This window comes from Dendrobates tinctorius, unplaced genomic scaffold (genome assembly GCF_039654945.1).
Source record: "Dendrobates tinctorius isolate UK_male_01 unplaced genomic scaffold, ASM3965494v1 ptg000011l, whole genome shotgun sequence".
NCBI classification, from domain to species: domain Eukaryota; kingdom Metazoa; phylum Chordata; class Amphibia; order Anura; family Dendrobatidae; genus Dendrobates; species Dendrobates tinctorius.
Genome location: NW_027361679.1, coordinates 21,805,995 through 21,830,325, shown reverse-complemented (window position 1 = coordinate 21,830,325; position 24,331 = coordinate 21,805,995). Strand labels below are relative to the sequence as shown.

The window sequence follows — 24,331 nt, the reverse complement described above, 5'->3', positions numbered from 1 at the left end:
CATTAACTCAAAACTGCAAATCAAGATTAACCCCTTTTCGACATCGGGTGAAATAGGACTCCCTCCCTTTGATGTGGGCTCCGGAGGTGAGCCCACATCTTTCATGAGACATGTCAGCTGTTTTGAACACCTGACATGTGCCCGCAATAGCCGGGAGTTGAATTGCGATCCACCCGTGGCTATTAGCTAGTTAAATGCCACTGTCAAATGCTGACCACGGCATTTATGTGGTGCTTCTGGCAATTGTGCCGGAAACACGCACACCGGTGACCCGTGTCACGTGATCGTGGGCCACCGATGTCTCCTGGAGACCTCTATAGTTGTCAGTGCCAGATTGCTGTGAGCGCCACCCAGTGGTCGGCACTCAGCAAGCCAGCAATTCTACTACATAAAGGCAATCTGACCATCACCACTATGTGGCAGAAGCGATTGGGTTGGGGCAGCTTCTAATTTCCCATGGAGACAATTGAAACATGCCAAAAGTAAAAAAAAGGGTTTAAAAATATAAAAAATAAAAAAATATAAAAGTTCAAATCACCCCTCTTTCGCCCCATTCAAAATAAAACAATAAAAATTAAATCAAACATACACATATTCAGTATCACCGTGTTCACAATCACCTGATCAGTTTAAAAAAAATTACCCTGATCACTGAATGGCGTAGTGAGAAAAAAAGTAAAAACCCCTGAATTATGTTTTGGTCGCCGCAACATTGCTTTAAAATGCAATAGCGGATGATCAAAAGATTGTATCTGCACCAAAATGGTATTGTTAAAAACGTCAGCCCGACATGCAAAAAATAAGCCCTCAGCCAACCCGAGATCATGAAAAATGGAGACACTACGAGTATCGGAAAATGACACAATGTTATTTTTTTTTCTAGCAAAGTTTTGAATTTTTTTCACCACTTAGATAAAAAAGAACCTAGACATGTTTGTTGTGTATGAACTCATAATGACCTGGAGAATCATAATGGCAGGTCAGTTTTAGAATTTAGTGAACCTAGCAAAAGAGCCAAACAAAAAGCAAATGTGGGATTGCACTTTTTTTGCAATTTCATCACACTTTTTTTCCTGTTTTCTAGTACACAACATAGTGAAACCACTGGTGTCATTCAAAAGTATAACTCATGCAAAAAATAAGCCCTCACATGGCCATATTGACAGAAAAATAAAGTTATGGCTCTGGGAAGGAGGGGAGCAAAAAACGAAAACGCAAACCCCCAAAAATCTCCGGGGGTTAAGGGGTAAAGCAACAGCCACAAGATGGATTTCATCGACCAATACATCATGTAATCAGTATAGCGGCTCCAACCTGACACTGTCTGTAGGTTACTCAGTGCAACCCTGCTGACAGGATCCCTTTAAGTCCAAATTAGGTCTGGTCCTTATGAAGTTTAAGAAAGGTTTTGTAATTATCTTTGATACAGTTTTGTAGTTGGATCATTCAAAGAGAGAACCTATACAATATGATTTACTATTTTTCTCACTTTTCTATAAATTATTTTACTAAAACATGCTAAATTATCTTTAATGAAGTATACTTGTTGCCTGTTTATATCCTGAGCTGAACTAATAACCAGCAACAGTCTGATCTCCTGTGTATGGATTAATTACTGAATATTTACTGTGCTTTCTTGGGCTCCTGCAGGACATCGTATTGCTGTAATTTATTGATCTGGCATTTCTAAAGTACTCTTTGATTGCCACATAAACATTCGTTAATACACTCATTATAAGTGGCTGCTACAGTCATCAGTAACTGCAAGCCTAAAGTAATGGATTTATTATTAAAGTAGAAAATTAATGTAAGCCAATCACAAGCCTTAATCTTTTCAGAAATCTGATTTACTACCTATTGTTCAGCCACTTAGGAGAAAAAACTTTTATATAATGGCTTTAGTGTATAGCTGAGATTTAAGATGGAGGCTAGCTTGGGACTGAGATTTGCACATCTTGGACATTGTCTTGTTGTAGTTGGGAGAAAATCCAAATTTAGGATGCCAAATTGCTCTCAATCATAAATATTATCACAAAATAATCCTTTTTCATCCTGGTTATATGCATCCTCTAACAAAGAAATCAAAATAACTAATATAAAGGGTGTGTGCATTTTGGTCAATCCTTACAAGTTAAAACGGTCTTTTTGAAATAAACTTATCACAACAGACAGAGAAATTACAATTTCCCTGCAATGCCGCCAAACGGAAATTAAAGAGTGTCCACTATCTGGTAAACTGCTTTTTAATAAATTAGTGCCCTTTACAAAATAAAATAAAAATAACATATAATCACATCTTTTACCGCCACCATTTCTGTGATGTCAGTGCCTGATATCCTGGAAATCATGTGACATTGTTACGTCACGTAAGCCCTGCAGCCAATCAGTGGCTGCTATTAGGCTGCTGTGTTCTCACTTCCTGTGTTCATACCCTGGATATATGGAGGGGTATGATTCCGAGAGTTCATCGGACTGGATGTTGGATCAGAAGACTCGGCATCATTTTGTTTGGAAAAGCAGGATATATGACTCTGACATAGTAGGAATGGCTCCGATATAGGAGGTGACAATATGTTAGATTTATTTTATAAGTGAACCATTTAATTTAAAAAGGGGTTATCCAGTTTCGGGGCAACCCTTTTAATTATTCCATAGTTATCATTCAAACCAATGGGCCGTCAGTGTAAGGCAGGACAGGCTAATTCTTCAAAGCAAGACATGCACTTTCTAGCTGTTCTCCTCTCTGACCTAGTAATGAGAATCCAAAACAGAACATCACCCTGCAATTAATTAGAATTTCTTCATGGGATATGTGAAAATGGGTTTTCTTACTTTGACAATTCTTTTATGGTCACAGCATGCATTTTCTGTTAGATTCAGAAGTTGATTTCATACCTAGGGCTGGAGGCTGTAGAGGCCTAATAGTGTTAGATAGCAATAATGCACAGGAAAGATGAAAGGCCATCTACAGAACTAGTTTATATCTCTACTCAGAAGATGTAACTCGTTATGCAGTAGATATGTACTGTGTGTATCATTTCATTAGATATATTTGATATGATTTTAGTCATGCTCACTTGTTTGTTGATGACCTCTGTTTCCTTAGGAAATATTTTTGCTTTGTATTATCACATAATTTGGTGGACTGCGCATAAAAAAGGCACATTGATGCTAAGGAATTGCTACACAATTTTGTTTTGAGTAGACTCCAATTCTTATTTTCTAGTCAGTCATACGATCTACCATTACAGTCGATATGGCAAAGGCTATCCAGGAAATAAAATGACTGTCACTTTATTCATTTGCTCAAATTCGAATTATTGGACTTTTACCTGCCTGAAATTGGTGGCTTATCCTCACCAATGTTCATTGGGGAACACTTATCAACCTAAATGTGCCAGAATTCTGTAAAACTTGTGCTAACAAAATTTATTTCATGACTTGCATTATAATTATTATGTGTTTTGTTTTACACTAAATAAGTCTTGATTAGGAAAAAGTTGTAGCCTTGATGAAAAGGTGTGTTACCTCACATTATTGGAACATGGCCTAACATGAGCCAAACGTACCAAAATGTGGAGCAAATTTCTGGCACAAAGTAAGCCAACTAACTTAAGCTAGACAGTCTTACATTAAAACATACAGGGGCCAATACATCAAAGCTTTTATGCCAGAAAACTGTTGAAAATCTTTGAAAATTGGCAAATTCTTGTGGAGTTGTGCAAAAATTTAGCAAAGTTTTCACATCCATTTGAAGCAGTGTATAGTTTGGGAGGAGCTGATGAGGGACTGGACTATGCCCGCATGTCTGATTATTTAAAAATGCTGCAATTTCTTAAGGAGGTGCAGTCCTCAAAAAAGATGAATGAATTTATGTGAATTCTGCACAGTATACTCGACAGGACAGAGGAAAGTACTGCAGTGTGCAGGCGCTGGACCTCTCTGACCTTTCCCAGTGCCTGAGCACTGCAGTACTTTCCTCTGCCCTCATCAGGGCAGATAAGTACGCCTACACAGGAGTGCGATGCCAGGAAGCCATGAAGCAAGCAGGAGGGTGGCATCGCAAGAAGATGGGAGGCACCAGACCAGAATCTATGACACTCATCGGACCGGACCGCCCCCAGGGTGAGTATAATAAAACTTATTTTCCTTCTCTTGCAGGTCTTATCGGGGACTTATCTACAGCATTATAGAAAGCTATTATATATAAGCACTGAAAAGTGGTGGCCGTAACTCGTATTGCCCAAACCTGGTGACTAGTGTTGAGCATTCCGATACCGCAAGTATCGGGTATCGGCCGATACTTGCTGTATCGGAATTCCGATACCGACTTCCGATATTTTTTCAATATCGGAATTCGGCATCGGAATCGGAAGTTCAGTTGATTGACGGCCTGACGTCATCATGATGCGCGGTGTGTGCGCATCATGATGCGCCGTCATTTCGGGCCTTCCGGGGGTCTCTGCCGGCCTGCCGGGGGGCTGTGCCGGCCTGCCGGGGGGCTGTGTGGACTGCCCGGGGTCTGTACCGGCCTGCCGGGGGGCTGTGCCGGCCTGCCGGTGGTCTGTGCACCCTGTGGGGGTCTGTACCGGCCTGCCGGGGGGCTGTGCCGGCCTGCCGGGGGGCTGTGCTGATGTCCGGGGGTCTGTGCAAGCATCGTCCGATGGGACTACAAGTCCCATCGGGCGATGCCTGCTACCATGACAGTGATTGACACATTAGCCAATGATGGGACAGTAGTAGTCCCATCATCCGGCTAATGTGTTAAATGTTAAAAAAAAAAAAAAAAAAAAAAAAATACTACATACATACTACATGCATGCTACATACATACTACATGCTACATACATACTACATATATACTACATACATACTACATACATACTACATACATACTACATACATGCTACATACATACTACATATATACTACATACATACTACATACATGTTACATACATACTGCATGCTACATACATACTACATGCATGCTACATACATACTACATATATACTACATGCATGCTACATACATACTACATGCTACATACATACTACATACATGCTACATGCATGCTACATACATGCTACATGCATGCTACATACATACTACATGCATGCTACATACATACTACATGCATGCTACATACATACTACATGCATGCTACATACATACTACATGCATGCTACATACTACATGCATGCTACATGCATGCTACATACATACTACATGCTACATACATACCACATATATACTACATACATACAATACATTCATACAATACATACATAGACATACAGTACATATAACATAGAGTAACATACTTACCAATACTTGTCACATTGTTCCCCGAAGCCATTGTCTTTTCCGGGATAAATATTAACATAACAAACCACAAAAATACTCACCCACGATCCGAAGCAGTCCACGAGTGTGTCCCACGACGATCTTGGGTAGAGAACTGCAGCATCAGATGATGCTGCCGTTCTCTACGGGCTGCAGGAATCCAATGACGGAAGGTAGGTATCCTTCCGCACTGTATTCCTCCGCCACTTAAAAAAAAAAAGTCCCTAGTCTCACTTTATGCCATTGCTGTGTGGGAAATTCCCACACAGCAATGGCATAAAGTGAGACTAGGGACTTTTTTTTTTTAAGTGGCGGAGGAATACAGTGCGGAAGGATACCTACCTTCCGTCATTGTATTCCTGCAGCCCGTAGAGAACGGCAGCATCATCTGATGCTGCAGTTCTCTACCCAAGATCGTCGTGGGACACACTCGTGGACTGCTTCGGATCGTGGGTGAGTATTTTTGTGGTTTGTTATGTTAATATTTATCCCGGAAAAGACAATGGCTTCGGGGAACAATGTGACAAGTATTGGTAAGTATGTTACTCTATGTTATATGTACTGTATGTCTATGTATGTATTGTATGAATGTATCGTATGTATGTAGTATATATGTGGTATGTATGTAGCATGTAGTATGTATGTAGCATGCATGTAGTATGTATGTAGCATGCATGTAGTATATATGTAGTATGTATGTAGCATGTAGTATGTAGCATGCATGTAGTATATATGCAGTATGTATGTAGCATGTAGTATGTATGTAGCATGCATGTAGTATATATGTAGTATGTATGTAGCATGTAGTATGTATGTAGCATGCATGTAGTATATATGTAGTATGTATGTAGCATGTAGTATGTATGTAGCATGCATGTAGTATATATGTAGTATGTATGTAGTATGTATGTAGCATGCATGTAGCATGCAGTATGTATGTAGCATGCATGTAGTATATATGTAGTATGTAGTATGTATGTAGCATGCATGTAGTATATATGTGTTATGTATGTAGCATGTAGCATGCATGTAGCATGCATGTAGTATGTATGTAGTATATATGTGGTATGTATGTAGCATGCAGTATGTATGTAGCATGCATGTAGTATATATGTAGTATGTATGTTGCATGTAGTATTTATGTAGTATGAATGTAGCATGTACGTAGTATGTAGTATGAATGTAGCATGTATGTAGTATGCATGTTGTATGTATGTAGCATGTAATTTTTTTTTTTTTTTTTTTTTACATTTAACACATTAGCCGGATGATGGGACTACTACTGTCCCATCATTGGCTAATGTGTCAATCACTGTCATGGTAGCAGGCATCGCCCGATGGGACTTGTAGTCCCATCGGACGATGCCTGCACAGACCCCCGGAGCCTGCACAGACCACCGGCAGGCCGGCACAGCCCCCCGGCAGGCCGGCACAGCCCCCCGGAGCCTGCACAGACCACCGGCAGGCCGGCACAGACCACCGGAGCCTGCACAGACCCCCTGGCAGGCCGGCACAGCCCCCCGAAAGGCCCGTACAGACCCCAGAGAGGCTGTACAAGGGCAGGAAAGGGTTTTTCTTATTCCGATACCGGAAGTCCCATAGACTTGAATGGGACTTCCGGTATCGGAATCGGCGATACCGATACTTTTTTTAAAGATCGGCCGATACCATCCGATACGATACTTTGAAGTATCGGACGGTATCGCTCAACTCTACTGGTGACAGGTTCCCTTTAAGACAGTGTAGTTTACGCTTACACTATATAATAATCAGACAATGTAAATAAATCAGGTCAAATATCTATATCATAGTGAAAATATAGATGCCTACAATAATAGTGTAGCCCTCCAGAATTTAATTTGTGTTTATTATCATATTGACTTTCCTTGTAAAGTTGACTAAAACCAACTTTGAATGATTTTAACAACCTCTACCTACACACTTATTGGGGACATTATTCTTCTTATTATTAACTGACTTATTGCAAACAATCCCTTTAAACTTATTTGAAAGAAGTTTACATTTCCAAAATTGAGGTATCATTGAATCCTCCTAGTAGTTTATATTAAAAAAATAACATTAATTCCCACCTATAAACAAATGACAGATGCCCTATAAATTGTTTCCTTTTTTTCCTACTCAACACATTTCTAATATTTCAATTTTATTGCAGCAATTGAAGGGATTTCTGCTAATCAAATCCTAACATGCCGTACATGAGTGCTGAGGGCAATGTTATTTTTGCAATATGATTTTAATAATATATCTGCAAAATGTAGATATGAAATGTAATAAACCTGTTATATTATTCATGATGCACAATCTTAGAGCAAAATTACGAGTGGTATAACAAATAGAGGCATTTGAAACATCTAAGGAAACATAAATGTGCACAGATTTGTCAAATATGATATAGGAAATCATATACAACGATAATGAGATGATCAAACCATTCTTTATTTCTAGAGATGGTAATTGTCACAATAATTTCTTGGAAATTTGCTTAAAAAGTTTATCTATTTTTACACATATAGTAATCAGCATTCTTGTACTTTAACCCTTTCACCACCTTGGGTTTTTCCGTTTTTGAGTTTCCGTTTTTTGCTCCCCTTCTTGCCAGAGCCATAACAATTTTATTTTTTCTTCAATATGGCCATGAGAGAGCTTGTTTTTGTGGGACAAGTTGTACTTTGGAACAACACCATTAGTTGTGCCATATAGTGTAATGCAAAACAAGAAAACATTCAAAGTGCGGTGAAATTGCAAAAAAAAAAGTGCAATGTCACAAATGTTTTTTGGGCCTAACTGACCGCTGCGCTCTGCAAGCAACTTTTGACTAACCTCTGCACTAATCCATACCTTCCACTCCCGACTCCAAGACTTCTCCCTCGCTAAGCCAATCCTTTGGAAAGCTCTACCCCAAGAAATTAGGACTATCCACAATTTGTATAGTTTCAGGCCTTCCCTCAAAACACATTTGTTCAGAGCGGCCTATCACGTTCACTAATCAAAGTCATTCTATGTGTAAGTGCGTGTGTAGCCCATTCACTATCTCCATCCATCCCTCAAGATGGCTGGACCATCATTGTAAATACACACCTGTACTCTGTACCTCCCCCACCTCATTGTAGATTGTAAGCTGTCACAAGCAGGGTCGTCTTATTTTGCTTTAATTATTGTATTGTTAACGTTGTTACTTATGACTTGTGTTTTGAAACTGTTAAACTGTAAAGCGCTGCGGAATATGTTGGCGCTATATAAATAAAGATTATTATTATTATTATTGGCACAAATGAATAAATATATATGTGCATTATATTATAAGACCATATTGTGATTTTGAGACTAAAGTTTTAACTTAGAACTGGAGTTTATAAAATTGGAAGGATAAATGGGGCAATTTGTGAATCCCTCTACAAATCTTTAACAAACCCTGCTAGAGGCCCTAATTCATCTCTAATCAGTTTCACTGGTCACATTCCTTTCTCCCTTCCATCACTGTTTATTTTTGAAAAAACATCTATGGAAATTACAAAAAAACTAAGCTTTTATTTTTCATTTGCATTATTGTAGTTTTTAGATTATTGCAGAAAAGTAGATATTTATTACATTACTATTGATTGCATTCTTAAGTAATACTGGCATTCCAGAGTCTCACATCAAATGTTTTGCTTGATCTGAGCATCTCCTGTAATTTTTTGGCTTGCAGTTTTGTTTCTGCCAATTTGTCATACCTTATCTGATTGAAGTGAAAGCAAAGGCAACTGCAATAAGTGATGACATACCTTTGTTGATCTAGAGCATTGCTATAGATAGCCTATTGATTAATTCACTTAACTTTGTTGGCCCTTTCAATATGTCAGTAATAAGTTTACACATATTACAATGTTCACTTTTAGCTGTATAGAATTCCTCTTACTGTCAGCAAAAAAGGGAATCTTTGAAAGGGTTGCCCTCCAATAAAATACTACATTGCTCTGTGCTATCAAAAATTAATTATCAGAAGGTTTACCCAGTGTGTCCAGTGGCCATGAAAAACAGAATATTATTGACTCATCAGCAAAATAGTTCAAAATACTTTACCATCTGCATACAATACACTAGAGGTAAAGGGGCCTTTACACAGCGATATCGCTAAAGCATCACCGATTTTGTGATGCAGCAGCGATATCGCTAGCGATATCGCTATGTGTAATACTTACCTCCGACCGGCTCCCCTACTGTCTGTCGGTGATCGCGTGAGATCATCCACGTCCATTTCTCGTCGGGCGCTTCCTGCTGGGCTTCCTGCTGGCGCCGACGAGCGACGCGTGGACGCGGGTGGGAGGACGTCAGGATCGCCACGTCTGAAAGGTAATTAATGACCGCTGCTGCGTCGCTACATCGCTGTGAGATCTGCCTGTGTGGCAGCTCACTAGCAACCAGCGATCCTGACCGGGTCGTATCGTTGTCGGGATCGCTGGTGCATTGCTAAATGTAAAGGGGCCTTAAGACTAAGCTACTGGGCATCTGTACATGGCCAATGGAAAATATCCAGCTGCTGTAATATAGACAAGGGGTCCCCAACCTATAGCTTGGGAGCCACATATGGCTCGCGGTCCAATGAGTGGCGCCTCACAACTGTGTGCCAGCTTGGTGCATTAGCTACAGGTCTAGCAAACAGGTATGAAGAGCATATCTCAAAATAATTTATTTTGTGAGTAGCCCTTAACAGAAGACAGATAATTTAAGCATGCTATGATGTACACAGGATGATACTACCTTTCAAATGAGGTGTTGAAGCTGGATGTGACAGTGTGTTGTGAGTGCTTGATGAGAGAATATTGAATGGGTGAATAGTGGATCTGGGCAAATAGTGGATCTTGGTATATTGCTTCAGGGTGATTTCTGTGGAAAAGCTTTGGTTATCATTATACCTATAATGAGGGCTTTTGTTGCAAGTACTATAGGAACTATATATGACTTTAAACCATCTCTCAGAGCTGATTGTGGCTTGAAACCCTCTCTCAAAGATGAATGTGGCCTTCAAGGCCAGAGAGGTTGAGGACCATTTGATATAGACTAAAGAAATTAACTACTGTATTTACGTATTATAACACACTTATTTCCCCCCAAATTTGGGAGGAACATGGGGGATGCATCTTATAATGCTTATGTGCCTTACCAATACCATTGCTGCAGTCCACAGGCTGGGATAAGGGGGTGTCCGGTGGTACTGCTGGTGCCCGCCGGTGCTACGGGGGTGTCCGGCACTGCGTGGGTGTTTGGCGTGCTGCCCGGTGCTTGCTGAAGGTGTCTCTGATCTGGTGCTGCTGAGGCGGCTCTGCAAACATTTTGTGAAAGGCCAGACCCCCCCCGCAGTTCCATGTTTTCCTCTGCAGCGGACTCTGGGAAAATGGCCGCCAGGGGGCGGCGCATGTGCATAAGTAGATCTTAGTACCGAGATCTCATCTCACCAGATCTCAGTGCCAAGATCTCCATCTGCGCATGCGCAGCCCCCAGCAGCAATTTTCCCGGAGTCCTCTGCACAGGAAACCATGGAACTGTGGGGGCTATACCCTTTCACAAAATGTCGGCAGAGCCCCGCGCAGTAGCACAGTACCGAAGACACCCACAGGAAGCACCAGGCAGCACCGCTGGACACCCAAGCATCGGACACCCCTGTAGCACTACCGGGCACCCGCAGCAGCACCTGGCAGCACGCCGGGCATCCCAGCAGCACCGGAAACCCCCTCAGCACCGGACACCCACAGCGACATGTCGCAGATTGGATCACCCCCTCATCCCAGCCTGTTGCCTGCAGCATCACTCCACACATGCCTCCAGCAACAACCCTGGGACCCCTCATTACCGCAGTCACCACCCCAGTAAGCAATAAGGCATATGGATTATAAGAAGCACCATCATTTTATTAAAAAGTCTTTTTCCTATTTTTCTCCTTAAAATTTGTGGTGCGTCTTATAATCCGAAGCATCTTATAACTGAGAATATGATCTGTTAGAACTAGAAATGAGTGATTCTTGTGAAATTTAAATTTGCTAACTTCAATGAATTTCCAAATGAATTTGATTAGTGATGAATTTCAATACTGGAAAGCTTGAAATTGCTTGGAAAATGCACATGGGGAGAGGACAGAGAGGGAGAATCTAGCTAATCACAAATATTCTAAAGGCGTTAGAGAGACAGGACCCACTGACCATATATAGAGACACGTAGTCAGTGACTCTGTAAATGGAAATGACTGTGCCACACAAATTGAGCTCCACTGGGTACCCCTTAATTCTGATGGCCCAGGTATTGACCACCCATATACAATGTATGATAATCCATAAGATGTCATAACTGCATGATATTATGGGGACGTTCATGTGGCAACTAAAAATTATGGTAGCCCGCTCACTGATACTTCAACAGTGTGGCAAATTGTACAGGTAAATATTTTATTTTACAAACCAAATCTCAAAATGTTCAAATTAGCATGACACCACAAATTGCAGAAAATTTGACTCAATCTTGATCTTTCCTTTCATGTATTCTTTTCTGTCTAAGCCTCTGCTTGGCCCTGCCACTTCTTTACAACCTATGCCAGCATATGTCATCCTCTTTGGTCTTTCTTTAATTCAATACACCCATTGAGTTTACTAAATAAGACCCTGTACCCCAACATGAGCACCAAGAAAATGAAACACTTTTATTATACCATTGCTTATATTTCTCAAGTTCATGCATTTTCACAATTCTTAGTTTTTTCCATAAATCTTGAAAAAAATAAATGTGCAATATATCCAAGTTTTGTTTCTGGCACCAATCCATATCTTGGCTTGAGTGCCCTTACTATGTCTTCCATACAGCAGAACCATCTAAAAACAGCAGCACTCACTATGAGTAAATGCTATCGATTTAGTGCAGAAATTAAATAAAAATGTGCAATAAGAACACCAAACCATTAAGTCATGAGAAATAAAATGTCACATTGTTTGGTCACATTCTTGTGCATCTAAGCAGGACTAAAATAAATTTGTAAATGTTGTTGCACTGAACAAACAACCCCAATGTATCAAACTGTACAAAAGGTAGAGGTCAAGTCATTATTAGTGATTCCTCACTGCTACATGATTTATTATGGAGATGTTGAGGAATTTAAATTAGTTTTTTTCCTGAGAACTGAACCAGGTCATAGTTTTCTATCAACATATACTGTACAACTTTTTATTCACATTCATTATTTTAAATATTAAAATATTTTGAAAGATCGAATAATTTTCAGATATTATTTTGCATTATTACAATCTTGTTTTTTGTATTCAAAGGTAACCTTTGGCACTCAGGACATGACACTTCATATATCAATGGTCATATTGGAACTGTAATTCTTTAAATTCACAACCTTGTGTTTTGGATAAGCTACAATTGATCTTATGAGAATAAACTATGAATTCCAAAGTCAGCAATATTATAAAACTACCTTAGAGACAATATGGCGTTACATTTTTTAAACCAACAAGGGAAAATGTGTATATGACCACATATTCAATATAAAAGATGCATATGGCATTTTATTAAATAACATTAACCCTTTTCTGAAATCAGGCTTAATAGTACTCCGACGTTGGACTCCCTCCCTTTGGCATGAGCCCACATCTTTCTCGGGATATGCCCAGAACAGCTATAGGTGGAGTCGCGATCCACCCATGGCTATTATCCCATTAAATGCCACTGTCAATTGCTGACAGTGGCACTTAAACCGTGCTTACAGCCATCAGGCCGGAAACCCGCCCACCAGTGACCCATAGGTCACCGGTTCATTGGCATGACAACCAGAGGTTTCTTGGAGACCTTTATGGTTTTCAGTGCTGGCTTGCTGTGAGCGCCACACAGTAGTTGACGCTCCTAGCAAGTGAGTAATTCTGCTATATAGAGGCGATCTGATCATCAACTCTATGTAGCAGAGCCGATCGGGTTGTGGCAGCTTCTAGTCTCCTAAGGAGACTATTGAAGCATGCTGTGACTGATCTCACAAGGAAAGGGGGTGTTGTCTTCACTCACCTCAGGGTAGGGGAGAAAGGTCCAATCAGGGGTCGGCTCTCTGACGGCAGCACTTGCCCCAGGACAGTCAGGGAGCTGCACCAAGGGCAAATAGTCACCGGAAAGGCTTCCCTCATATGTATGAATGACTGAAGCATTTCCAGTGAAGGGGTTATATATCACCAGTCCAGGCTAGGGATATATATATATATATATATATATATATATATATATATATATATATACACCACCCGGCCGTCACTGCCAGAGTTCATCACTAACACAGTATGGTATTCTGCCACCAGTTAGTCATTCGAAATAAGCCCTGTCCGACAACAGGCTTATATCAGGTCAGAAACCAACCCGGGCAATAGTGTATAATATAACCAACTGAGCGTGGGGACGTGGGGATTCCTGAATCGAGATAAAAGAGCAGCCCAAGATTACTTTTACATTTAATCACCGAAAAGGTGCACTAGAATTATACAGATATATATATATATTGAATAATGTACAAGTATACAGTCAGGAGTGCAGTACCAAGGTAGGGTATAGATAAGTTGCAATTACCGTGTTATATAGCATGTGACCACAGGGAGGCACTGATGGGTCACAGGTTACATGGTTTTCCTGGCTGTGTCTGGTAATGGATTTTCTGACAGTAGAAAAACTCAGTCCAAAATGAGGGACTGCCTTATATCTCCTCCTGTTCCCTCCTACACTCTGCTGCAACCCCTGGACTGGGCTGCCTCCCTCCTCTCATGTCTGAGAATATGATTTTCTGTCCAGAATTGTGGATGGCCCATAACTTTCTGCCCAAAGCTCTGAATGGGTCGGTGGTGCCGCCACAGGATTTTGCTGGATTTTATCTGGGCATAGAGACTAAATATGCCTACCGTATGTAATTCCTGGTAGCTATGCTTCATAACTCAATAGCACAGAGTGCTACAGATGGTTTCTGGGCACTGGCGTATGGGGAAGGAATGCTGATTCCGATAATATGCTCGACTAGTCTCTGAGATATTGCATTCTGTTATTACTGGTCATTTTCCAGATTCAATAACTCAGAGCCTTGCTGTGACTTGTTGTGCCACGGTGCCTCCATGTGCTTGAGTCAGACAAAAGGATTCAGTTTTGGCTGTAGAAGCAGAAGCATTCACACCTTTGTGTTAAGACTAGAGCTTCAAAGAGCTTCTTCCTGGCATTTTTAATTAAAAGAAAACAATTATCCTGTGGAATCTCAAGGGTGGGGGCACATTTCAGAAGGGGAGAGACATTTACTTCATCCCTCACACATGCCAAAAGAACAAAAATGTTTTTAAAAATATACAAATATTAAAAAAATAAAAGTTCAAATCATCCCTCTTTTGCCTCATTCAAAATAAAACAATAAAAAATCAAACATACACATATTTATTCTTACACCTATTTAGAATCACCCAGGTCTATCAATAAAAACAGGATTAACCTGATCACTAAACGGCATAGCGAGAAAAAAGTCAAGACACCAGAGTTATTTTTTTTGTTCGCCGTGACATCGCAGTAAAATGCAATAATGGGTGATCAAAGATCGTATCTGCATCAAAATAGTATCATTAAAAACAACTCGGCATGCAAAAAATAAGCCCCCACCCAACCTGAAATCATGAAAAATGAAGACGCTACGGGTCTTGGAAAATGATGCTTTTTTTTAACAAAGTTTGAAATTTTTTTTACTACTTAGATAAAAAAAGCACTTAGACATGTTTGGTGTCTATGAACTCATAATGACCTGGAGAATCATAATGGCAGGTCTTTTTTAGCATTTACTGAACCTAGTAAAAAAGCCAAACAAAAATCAAGTGTGGGATTGCACTTTTTTTTGCAAATTCACCGCACATGGAATTTTGTTACCCATTTTCTAGTAGACAACATGGTAAAACCAATGGTGTTGTTCAAAAGTACAACTCATCCTGTAAAAAAATGAGCCCTCATATGGCCATATTGATGGAAAAATAAAAAGTTATGGCTCTGAGAAGAATGGTAGCAAAAATTGCAAAACTGAAAAAAGCTCCGGTCAAGAAGGGGTTAAAAAGACAGAAACATTTTAAAATTCACAGCTGCATGGAAAAAAAATGGCTTTTGAATTGGGAAAACGTTGCAATCAAAAAGATGGAATAATCTCAAAAAGAATGACGAAATAAAATAAGTAATGAGCAAGGTATCTACTATAATAAATGCCCTAAGCAGCTTCCGGTTGTAACAACTTCCGTCCAGTTGTAACCGGTGACGTCACCACACACACACGCACGTTAACCCTCAACACACCAACACACCCTCGCCGCAACAACATGTCGCTGGCGTGGACGACATCGGGATCCAAAAAGATGGCGTCGGCGAAATCTCGCGAGATTACGCGACGCCATCTTAAATATCGCGGGATTTCACAAAATCCAAGATGGCGTCCCACAAGAACATGTCGGCGGCCTGGAGAACGTCTGGATCCTGGATCGCGACGGCGGAGGAAGATGTCGGGGCAGCGACGATGACGGTGTGAGTATGAGAAACGGAGTGAGAGAAAGGAACGTATGTGGAGTGAAAGAGTGAGTGGACATGAGTGGAGGTGAAAGGTGAGAGGAGTGTGTGTTGAGGTGGTGTGGTGTGTTGAGGGTTAACATGGCAAGAGGTGTTAACGACATCGGCGAAATCTCGCGAGATTTCGCCGACGCCATCTTGCATTCGTGAAATTGCGTCATTTACCTCACGCCGACTTGCTGTGCGGACGTTTGGCATTGCCTGTACCACCATGACTACTGCTGCCTTGGTCCTCTGCCTGTTTACTGCCGGTGTCTAATTACTGGACCAATTTGCCTGTACTGCCATAACTATTGCTACCTTGCTACTCTGCCGGTGTCTAATTACAGGGCTAATTTGCCTCTACCGCCATAACTACTGCTGCCTTGCTCCTCTGCCGGTGTCTAATTACAGGGCCAATTTGCCTATACCGCCATAACTACTGCCTTTGTCCTCTGCCGGTGTCTAATTACAGGGCCAATTTGCCTATACTGCCATAACTACTGCTGCCTTTGTCCTCTGCCAGTGTCTAATTACAGGGCCAATTTGCCTCTATCGCCATAACTACTGCTGCTTTGGTCATCTGCCTGTTTACTGCCGGTGTCTAATTACAAGGCCAATTTGCCTCTACCGCCATAACTACTGCTGCCTTGCTCCTCTGCCGGTGTCTAATTACAGGGCTAATTTGCCTCTACCGCCATAACTACTGCTGCCTTGCTCCTCTGCCGGTGTCTAATTACAGGGCTAATTTGCCTCTACCGCCATAACTACTGCTGCATTGCTCCTCTGCCGGTGTCTAATTACAGGGCCAATTTGCCTATACCGCCATAACTACTGCTGCCTTGCTCCTCTGCCGGTGTCTAATTACAGGGCTAATTTGCCTCTACCGCCATAACTACTGCTGCCTTGCTCCTCTGTCGGTGTCTAATTACAGGGCCAATTTGCCTCTACCGCCATAACTACTGCTGCCTTGCTCCTCTGCCGGTGTCTAATTTACAGGGCCAATTTGCCTCTACCGCCATAACTACTGCTGCCTTGCTCCTCTGCCGGTGTCTAATTACAGGATCAATTTGCCTCTACCGCCATAACTACTGCTGCATTGCTCCTCTGCTGGTGTCTAATTACAGGGCCAATTTGCCAATACCGCCATAACTACTGCTGCCTTGCTCCTCTGCCGGTGTCTAATTACAGGGCCAATTTGCCTCTACCGCCATAAGTACTGCTGCCTTGCTCCTCTGACTGTTCACTGCCTGTGTCTAATTACAGGGCCAATTTGCCTCTACCGCCATAACTACTGCTGCCTTGCTCCTCTGCCGGTGTCTAATTACAGGGCCAATTTGCCTCTACCGCCATAACTACTGCTGCCTTGCTCCTCTGCCGGTGTCTAATTACAGGGCCAATTTGCCTCTACCGCCATAACTACTGCTGCCTTGCTCCTCTGCCGGTGTCTAACTACAGGGCCTATTTGCCACTACCACTTCATAACTACTGCTGGGCAATTACAGGGTCAATTAGTATCTGTTTACTCTACAATACTCCAGGACGCCTTCTTCACTGCCAGATAACTGCCAAATAGACTCCTTTACCTGTGCTAACATGAGTCATAACAAAAAGTATGCCAATGCCAGTGAAAGGAAAGCAGCTTTAGCACTACGACAAAAACAACGGCGTGCTAATGAGACTCCTGAGGAAAAACACCATCGCCTTGAGAAGATTAAGGCTTATAAACGCCGTTGCCTCATACACGAATCCCCTAACTCTAAATCCATAAGATTGGCTGAAGAAGCCTCTGCATGCCGTCACCGCCAACAACAGACGGCCTCTTCCTCATCATTATTATTAGACTCACAACAGGATGCTTCCACATCAGCATGTGGAACAATTTACTGCTACACTTCATCCCATATGCCGTTCACTGACATAACTAATCAGCAATCTGTTTCTGCCCTATCAATACCACCATTCAATACCGATGCACAGTATGCCAATGCCAGTGAAAGGAAAGCAGCTTTAGCACTACGACAAAAACAACGCCGTGCTAATGAGACTCCTGAGGAAAAACAGCATCGACTTGACGAGATTACGCCGACGCCATTTTGGATCCCGATGTCATCCACGCCGGCGACATGTTCTTGCGGCGACGCCATTTTGGATCGGCGAAATCCAGAGATAGTCAAGATGGCGTCGCCGCAAGAACATGTCGCCGGCGAGGACGACATCGGGATCCAAAATGGCATCGGCGAAAACTCACTGTGAACTCGCCGCAAGAACATGTCGCCGCCGTGGACAACGTCTGGATCCAGGATGGCGCCGGCGGAAGAAGATGTCGGGGATCGTGGAGCAGCGGCGATGACGGCGTGAGTATGAGAGACGGAGTGAGAGAAGGGGTCGTATGTGGAGTGAAAGAGTGAGTGGAGATGGTGAAAGGTGAGAGGAGTGTGTGTTAAGGAGTGTGTGTGTTGAGGGTTAACATGGCAAGAGGTGTGATGCTATCGCATCCTCCCGATGCGATAGCATCGGACCATAATCTAGTTACAAATAAATATAGAGATTCATAGTAACTACTGAAAATAATACACTGGAAGCCACCCTGATAGAAAGAATGAATCCATTTGTGGTGTCATAGCAAAATATATATAGTTAGCCCACCAAACACCTGATGCAAATTTTGCAACAGTTTAATTTGTAGTGGTGGGTCGGTGAGCCATTTATACATTTTTCTTATACAGCACCTATGGAATCATTTCTCCTATTAAGGTGACTTTTAGTCTAGTAATTCCTTGTTACCTTTACTCCTTTTATTCTGCCATCCTCCCCAAAAAATTTTGAAGGAAGTTTTTTGTCAGCTCACCCCTTTATTTCCACATTTTTGTGTATTTTAGCATTTGAATGTGTTTTTAATGCTATATCATTCATGTTTTTCATTATTGATTGATATCATTTCTATTCGTTTTCATTATTTTTTGCCTTGGGTCACTGCCCTTTGGTTCATGTTGAATTTTTTTTACTAAATAATTTCAACTAATTTGTAATTTCTAGTCATCATTTACGTTGCGGTTGCACAGAGACAAAGCCTTGTGAGTCAGTTTTGATTTTATATATAGGCAGAAACACACCACTTGTCTGAGGTTGATCCTGGAGAGTCCGAGACTTCAATATTGTTGAGCATTTACAAATACTAAAAAAGTTGAATCTTTGAAGAGGTCAGTCTATCTTTTATAACTCACTTCTCTATTTTTAAATTATAAGAATGTCATAGAAGTTTGAGAGAATAAAAGGAAAAAAGATATCTATCAATGTATTTTAAACTCTACGTGCATTATATAACACCAAGATTATTAACATCAGCTATTTAGTTACTTTATAGAGCATCAGAATTAAGGACTAATGTCTTGTTCGAAACACATTGGTGGATACATATTATTTCCTTTTTCTTCTCTCGCACTGATATAGATGTTCAGTAATGTAGTAATAAAAAAGTAAATTTTAAAAAACAGATAGAACTGGAAAAATATTCAACTGTTTCAGCCTTCTCTTTATAAATGATCTCACTAGACCATAAAGGATCCCTTAGCAGAAAGGATAATTTCCATAGGCAACTCTCCACTATTAACCCTATTTAGAATGTTGGAAACTCATTGTAAAAATTTGCTGTGGTTCTAGACAGGCTTTCCACAGTGAAATAAGAACTTCAGACTGGAAATAGATAACATCATAAATCAACATCTAAAAAACATTCAAGAAGAGAGTCAATGAAGAATATTTCTTATCAAGCTTTGTCATACCCGAGCTGTCCATGGCTACCTTGGCTAGCTATCTGCCACTTGCTTTGGCAAAATGAATGGTTTTTCAGAAACTCCTGAAAGGAAAAATAATTTCTTCCTAGAGCTCAGGATATGCTGTCTTTCTTAAATAAATCCATTGTTATCACCTCTGTACCCATGTGTATCGCTGCTTAAGTAAAGTCCAAGTTGAAAGTCTGTAAAGTAAAATTACATTAAATGTTTTCAGGCGTTTCTTTTTTTTTTCAACAATTCCTTTCCTGCCAATTTTCATAGCAGAGTCTTATCTCCTCAAGGTTACTGTAAATTCTGCAGCATTCACACACTAATTCCCTTGACTTTTTTTGCGACTAAACTACACTTTCTATTTTACAAGTGATTCATTTTCCTAGTGTCATCACACAAAGGTTAATCTGGAATCAGTTTAACTGATCCCCGAAGAGTAAGGGAGAACTGCTTGTTTTAGTATGAAATGTTATGCTTGATTGCATAGCACCACTTGATTTAAAGGTTTCTGAACATGAACCATTTCTACATTATCTTCTAATATACAATGTACAATATCATATGAGTCTGAACCTACTGGGCTCTGAAAAAATATTGCACTTGAAATTGTGTATCACATATTATACATTGGCAAACATATGTCTTGGTCTGTTGGCTCTAGTGTGCTTATTAACTGGCAAACGTTGAGATTTAGTACATTAATACGAGGAAAAGGGGAAGTTCTGTAAATAGTATCTGACTTATCTACGCGTCATGTATGGCATTGCAGATCAGCCCTATTGGCTATGGGGTAGCAAGTTGCCAAACCAAACACCACCTTATTAGCTCTTCTGGGGCACATTGGTCATCCATTGTGATTGTACATATACTTTTCCTTTAATCCTGGGTTAAATTTGATAGACATTTGACTTTTTTCAACCAAACAAGCTATGTAATTATGTAACATTATGCAACTAGGTGTGGTGCTATTTCAAGGAGAAATATATTTACATATATAAAAACAATAAAAACAATTTACCTGTTTTTACTCAAATCAGTGTCAACATGATGCTGGCTGTCTCTGATATTGCAGCTTAGACTCATTGACCTAAATGGAACTCATAAGTAGGGTTGATTGAGTAGCTTCGAATAAGTGCTTATCTGAATAGCTATAGCGTTTACCGAATAGCTGCCTCGGTAACCTGGATACCTGGAGCACTCCCGATAATCAGTTGTTCTGTGCTGCAGCTGCATGTGTCGCGGAAGCGTGACAGTCACAACACATACACGGAGAGCCCAAAAAACAAGCTCAGGCAGAAATTGGCAGCGGCATTTAACTAGTTAACAGCGGCGGGTGGATTGCAATTCCACCCTTGTCTGTTCCAGGCACATGTCAGCTGTATTTATCAGCTAACATGTGCCTGGAAAGGTGTGGGCTCAGCACCTGAGCGTGCACCAAACCAGGGGAGTCTGACATTGGCATACTATTACTCCAGATGTTGGAAAGGAGTTATTGTGTCTCCAAAAAATGTCTGAGTATTAGTACATATTATTCTATAGCTTATAATTTTTCTCAATTTTACGAATTTATATTGCAAAATGGATATTAAAAAACCCAAAAAGCAAAAATGTTTTTAAAAAATACATAATTATTTTCAGGATACTTGACCTGCCCTTAGAAGTAAATCATTCAATTAATCTCCTGCAAGTTCATACCTGAATTCATAATGACATCTCCATGCGTGACGTACAATTAACTCTCAAATGTACTCAATGACCTTCCCAGTACAAAGGATGGCAAGAGCTTCATTTTTCAGTAGCTATTATCTCCATATGGAGAATAAGAAGCTTGTTTGTACAGAGGACCATGTGTTTCTAATATCATTATCAAATATTTATATGGCGTATTAAAAAATCATTGTTATAGATTCACATTAAAATCTGTAATCAATATCATTGTTTCATTGATCTTTAAGGTTAATGAATAATTCATTTGCATTCAATTTATTAATGATTTTTAAATATTAAAAATAGTTTCCACTTTGTATAATGCCTTTTTAATACATAAATTACCAAGGATAAGCTGCTTACAGGGCAATGGAATCTGTAGTCAGTGGCGTAACAAGAGTCCGATGGGCCCCAGTGCAAAATTTGGACCTGGTCCCTCCCTGCATGTTGATCAGTTGAATGGGCCCTTATAGCATTCTAAATCCTACAATTGTGCAAATTCAATAGATGAATAGGACTAGAACTCTAATGATAACTATTGGAAGTAGCAATTCTGAATGTCAATACTGAAACTTTAATGAGCTTTGCCACATTAACTATATCCTATAAAATCCTATAAAGACTTGTGTGTTTGCCTCCCTCTTTCATTTTGTATTAATGTAATTCATGCTGTACTAATGCTCTCCTTGCTGTGTCCCTTCCAGGTATCAATGTCAGTCTATCCCTGGACCCTTCTAGGTATATATGTTCTCTATCTTCAGTCCCTTCCAGGTATATTTGTCACTCATCCTGGTATATACTGTATGTTCCTCACTCTGGAATATGTCTCCCATCCTGAGCCCATCCTAGTATTTATGCCCCCATCCAGATATATATGTCCACAATCCTGGGCCCCTTCTTGGTATATATGTTCCTCATCCTGGGCCCCTTCCACATATATATGTCTGCAATCCTGAGCTCCTCCTTGGTTTATATGTCCCCAATTCTGGGCCTCTTCCTGGTATATATGTCCCAAATCCTGGTATACATATCCCCCATCCTGGGCCAATCCTGGCATATATCCCTCATCCTGGTATATATGTTCCCCTTTTTGAGCCTGTTCCTGGTATATATGTCTGAAATCCTGGACCCCTTCCTTGTATATATGTCCCTAATTCAGTGACCCTTCCTGGTGTAAATGTCCTCCATCCTGGCATATATATTCCCCATTTTAGCATATATACCCCTATCCAGGGCTTATCCCAGTATATATGTTCCCCATCCTGGGCTTCATCCTGGCATATATGTCTGCAATCCTGATCCCCTTCCTTATGCCTTCTTCCTATATATTTCCCATTATGCATAAAAAAACATTCTTCTCACTTTTCTCTGCTTCCTGACAAATGGGTTTTTTAATGACCCCAGTTTCTACTTCATCTGGATGTTCATTCTCGGGCACACATTCAGCTGACGTATACTGCAGCTCAGGGACCTTCTAGCTTCTTGCACTGCATTAAGTTTTGCTGGCCAGTTGGAGGCCAGTAACTGACATAACTGACATCGGCTTACCTGCTATGGTGAGGCATGATGTTACTGCCATGATACACCAATGCCTGGGACATTAACGGCATTTGCAGGCCTTTGATTAACTGTTGATGTGTATTGCATCTTAGGGAGCCAGTGGGATCCCTGCCTTGCAAAACACTTCAACTGAATGTGTATCTGAGGATGCACATCCAGATGAAGTAGGCACTGGACTTGGCAGGCCAGTGAAGGGAGCCCGTTGTGACTGTGCTCATTACTCCCCTGCCCCTTGTGTTTTGTTGGTCGCATGATCTATTTATTTATTTGCAGTGAAAGCAAAAAGTTACAAGTCTTCTCTACATGTGACACATTATGGGCTACATAAATAAAATATTCAAATTTGAGAGTGGTTGATACTTTTTAATGGCTAACTGAAAAGATAGTAACAAATTGCAATTTATTAACATCTTTTCAGTTAAGCCCCATCACACATAGCGATCTCGCTAGCGAGATTGCTGCTGAGTCACAAGTTTTGTGATGCAACAGTGATCTCACCAGCGAGATCGCTGTGTGACACTGACCAGCATCCGGCCCCCCTGCCGGGTATCGCTGATCATCCTGGATTGTCCTGGAATGGCCAGGACATTTTTTTGATTGCTGGTCTCCCGCTGGCCAGCACGCATCACTGTGTGTGACAGGTGGGAGACCAGCGAGCAGCGAGCAGGAGCTGGTACCTAAGGTAAACGTTGTGTCTCTAAGCTGCGCGCAGCGCTTAGAAGCCCGATGTGTATCTTAGTTACCAGCGCGCTGGTGCAGGGAGCTGGTAACCAAGGTACACATTGGGTTTCTAAGTGCCGCGCGCTGCTTAGAAACCCGATGTGTACCTTGGTTACCAGCTCCCTGCACCAGCGCGCTGGTAACTAAGGTATACAGTGGGTCGCTTGTTACCCTCCTGTCACTGGTGCTGATCGCTGGTGAAGCTGCCTTTTTGGCAGCTCACCAGCGATCATGTAGCGACACACCAGCGATCCTGACAAGGTCATATCGTTGTCGGGATCGCTGGTGCTTCGCTATGTGTGACGGGACCCTTAGTTATTAAAAGGTATCAACCACTGAAGACATTCAAACTTTAATATTTTTTTACTGGTTGACTCGCATCTAAGGTATATATTTTTCCTATACAAATAAAATGAAAACTCAGGCAAATTAATATCTTAAAATTTTTTGTGTGTATGTGTGTCACAAGTAGGTTTTGCTGGGTATGCATAAATGCACACACAATAATTTAATACGCAAAATAATTGAATAATTATATGTAATCCTTTTCAGTAAATTGGAATGCATAATTAATGTGCAATGTTCAGTGTTAACAACTTTTACCAGAATGGGCCTTTGGTGTTCTCAAAATAT

The 24,331-nt window shown here is 40.9% G+C and overlaps 1 protein-coding gene and 1 long non-coding RNA gene across 8 annotated transcripts in view; one reads left to right on the top strand and one right to left on the bottom strand.

Annotated features, from left to right (window-relative positions):
- The window catches only part of CCSER1 (coiled-coil serine rich protein 1), a 1,553,450-nt gene that overhangs the window by 845,082 nt on the left and 684,037 nt on the right, over positions 1-24,331 (top strand). The window lies entirely within an intron of this gene.
- Positions 1-24,331, bottom strand: part of LOC141101186 (uncharacterized) — a 195,790-nt gene that overhangs the window by 98,508 nt on the left and 72,951 nt on the right. The window lies entirely within an intron of this gene.